Below are 3,609 nucleotides of genomic sequence, written 5' to 3'. Positions count from 1 at the left end.
CTTACATAATGAACTCTGCCTATTCTGAAGTACTTTGGTCAGTCCCCAGAAATTCATTATACCAAGACTCTATTGTATACCTTTTTGATTTACGTCAATGGCCTAGAATAGATACTACGCAATTTAAAACTTCATGACACTTTACTTTTTAACTCAAATAAAAATTTAATAATGTATATAATAGGAATGTCTTCACACCATTGTCATTAAATTGAAACACCACATTGAATACATCCCTGCAATCATTTTACAAAACTCCATCGTGTCCAGAGTGTCTCTCAAAGTAACCCCTAGCATTAGTGCCTAATCAGATCAAGTCAAAAATTTCTCGCCTTTATACATTGCTCTACCTCACTACCTTGTTCGAATTATTTGAATATGTCACCATGTACTAATAACAATATTATCAAAAAACAACTATAATAACTGGTTTGTGTTTATACATCATTTATAGCCTACACCTACTACTTAGTAATAAGCGTCTGAATTATTCCATAATATATTTTCCTTTTCACGATTACACCAACCTTGAAGACCTCAAACACAAGTTTTATTCTGTCCAAGTAATTCTGCTTATTGACAATTAACCCTCTCGCCCTGGGTGTCCTTTACTGTGCATAACACAAGGTTTTAGTGTCTTACATTCAAAATTTTATCAAACTACTTTTTTGTTTATGTTATACTAAGTAGCATATCACAAACTCTTAGCTAATAATCCATATTTTGATATTATATACGTTTAAGTTTTTAATTTTATAAGGCAATATTAAAATCAATCCAAAATTTCCCCTAGTGTGACACATATGACACATTTTCTCTAGGTATTTTATCTTTATTTTATTCACCACCTTCCCAGAAACTACAAAATTAAACGTAAACTACTCTCTATAAAAGCGTTATGGTTCAAACTGACCATAATTTTTATAGCCTTCAATTTTGTTTTGCTACTGAGCTGTCAAAGAGAAAATCAGACCCCTTCTGCCACACCCACCTGTCACATCCTCTCTTTCACAATTCGTTGATAGTTCTCTCTTACTTTCATTATATATTACCTATAACCAAAATAAAGTCAATATTTTCATTGGTAGTTTTTACAAGTCTGTAAGAAAGTACCTTGCATGTTAGAGCTTGAATAAAATTCTAAGGACAGCTCTGTATTAGTAGTATTTAATTTCTTACATCATGCAAGAGTGTAATAACGAAAGTGGTGAGTTTAATGTAGTAAACTCGACGTGATAGTGTAAAGTTAATGCTATAGTTTGTTTACTCACTTTTCCATTTAAAGTATTAATATTATATTTTTTATTTTTGTAGAATATACCCTTCAATGTTTGCTGACAGTCATTAATGCTAGATGCATATAGATATACAGTGTGTGTATATCTCTTTCCTATAGACTCTGTCTTCTTATGTTTTATTAGTTTCGTATTTTCGAGGCAAATAGGTGGTTGTGAAATTTTAAACTTACATAATAACAGTATTTATTTTCTATATCATTTAAAACAAACATTGTTGCTTACAATCCCTAAATGGTTGTTTTAGAAAATGCACATAAGTTTGTTTCCCTAGTATGATAACTTTTCTGTTATATTTTTTGAAAGTAGTACTTAAACAATATTTTTTCTCAAAGCGGGTATGCCAGCTTAATCGCTGTATAACAGCAGTGTTATTATCTTCTCCCATTACGCGCGTTTATGTGAGAAAAATAAGAAAACGTCATAATAGTTTCTCTTACCGTCGCTAGATGGCAGAAATAATGTTTTTTTTTATGTTAACTACGACAGTTTGGGACTTTCCACTGCACAATAATGATATCTGACAAACCAATTTCGCTAAAAATAAGTAAATAAATAAATAATTAATTAATTTAATATTCAATGTATCAAGCACCCGAAGTATTTTAGCACGTGAAATATCTGTGTACATATTATTGATGTCTCAGTTTAATAACACCAGTTTCTTAATTATCAAAACAATACATTATATAGTGGGCTTTTTTCTTTCACATTTTTAATGAGGTCAAGCCTGCAGTTGAGATCTGTATAATGTCCTCCCCATTAATCCTCTAACCCCGGCATGGGGTTATTGATTTTATGCACGTACACTAACTAAGGGTTGGTCCAGTGGTCCAGAGTATTTGGCTATCCAGGAGGAACCGTTCCAACTTCGCTGGCCTCCAAATTAATCCCAAAATAGATTATGGTTACTTACATCTGTAGTATCTGTATTTTCACATGAAGACAAAAATGCTTGGAAGTTCAGTTATCTATCAATAGATAGAGACTCTACTGAACTATTATTAAAAAACCTTTGCTTAAAACACAAAAAAGTAAGTACTGTCACTACCTGACATTTGCACAACAAACACGTGCTGATGCTCGTCAAATAATTATTAAATTAAATCCCTTTGTGTTCATTCTGGAATGAAAGATGCATAATTTACCAAACCCATTCGGAAATTTATTACTGAGAATAAGAGATGAGACATAAACTATTCTCTTAAGAAAGTTTGGTAACTATTTGGACGTTAAAAAAATTTGCATATGAAATTTTCTGATGCACAAAAGTATTTTTAAATTTAAATGAAAATCACTTTGAATGACAAATAGGCAAAATTTGAAAAAAGCACGAGAGAAATATTTGAGCATTTTTCTACAGGACTTGGCAAAGTTCTTAAGAAAACAGATAAAATATATAACAAAAAAATCATTTATTTATCCAAAATCTTTGAGGAGGCATGCCCCACCTCTTATGAGCGGCTTCAGAATAGGAAATCGGTTGAGAGGGGTAGCATCAGTTAACTAGAGTCTGGAAATATGTCATTTTCTGTTGAATTCGAGTGTAACTGATTTGATAAGCAATAATGATATAAATATATGAAAATAGTTATATTAGCAGACATTTTTGAACGTGCCATAATTTAATGAAATATTATATAAAACCATAAAATGTTCTTTTTTTAAGTCTCAGAGTCAGTTCTGGCTGTTTGGATCAAATAATCTGCTTTGAAAATCGAGAAAACTCATCAAAAGTTTCGAGTTCACAAGGCCATCATTTGTCTAAATAATCGATCTATTCAGTTAATCTTCTATATCAGTAACAGACGTATCTTAAAGGAAATTAAAGACTGTAGAGTTGGAATATCAAGCCATGGTGCCAAAATCTCAGTTTGCTTTATCCACGTTCATACTGAGACAGTAGCGTGCAGAGGGGAGGGGGGGGGGGACGAAAGGTGCCGGGGCCCCGGGCATCCATATCGGGAGGGCATCCAACACAAAGAGTCGAATCGAATAGTAGAACCCTTTCCATCCTTCCCCAAAGTCTTAGGTACAAGGCCCCGGCCATCATAGAACCTTTGTACGCCACTGGGTATGATGTCACAAGATACGCGATACATTTTTTAGTTGTGGGCGTGTTATAAAAGTAATGTTGCGTATCTGCTCGTTTGTTAATTTCCGGTAAAAATTCTTTCCGAGAAACTTCAGCGATACAAGTCCCTTCTTGATTAAAACTAGTTTATTCCTTCTCGATACAACTTTTTGTAATACACAGAATTTCCACAGTCACTTTAAACTTAACAACCTTTATAACACACTCTATAAGTCACAG

This window comes from Limulus polyphemus, unplaced genomic scaffold (assembly GCF_000517525.1).
Source record: "Limulus polyphemus unplaced genomic scaffold, Limulus_polyphemus-2.1.2 Scaffold621, whole genome shotgun sequence".
Classification (NCBI taxonomy): domain Eukaryota; kingdom Metazoa; phylum Arthropoda; class Merostomata; order Xiphosura; family Limulidae; genus Limulus; species Limulus polyphemus.
Note: the sequence above shows the minus strand (reverse complement) of the source record.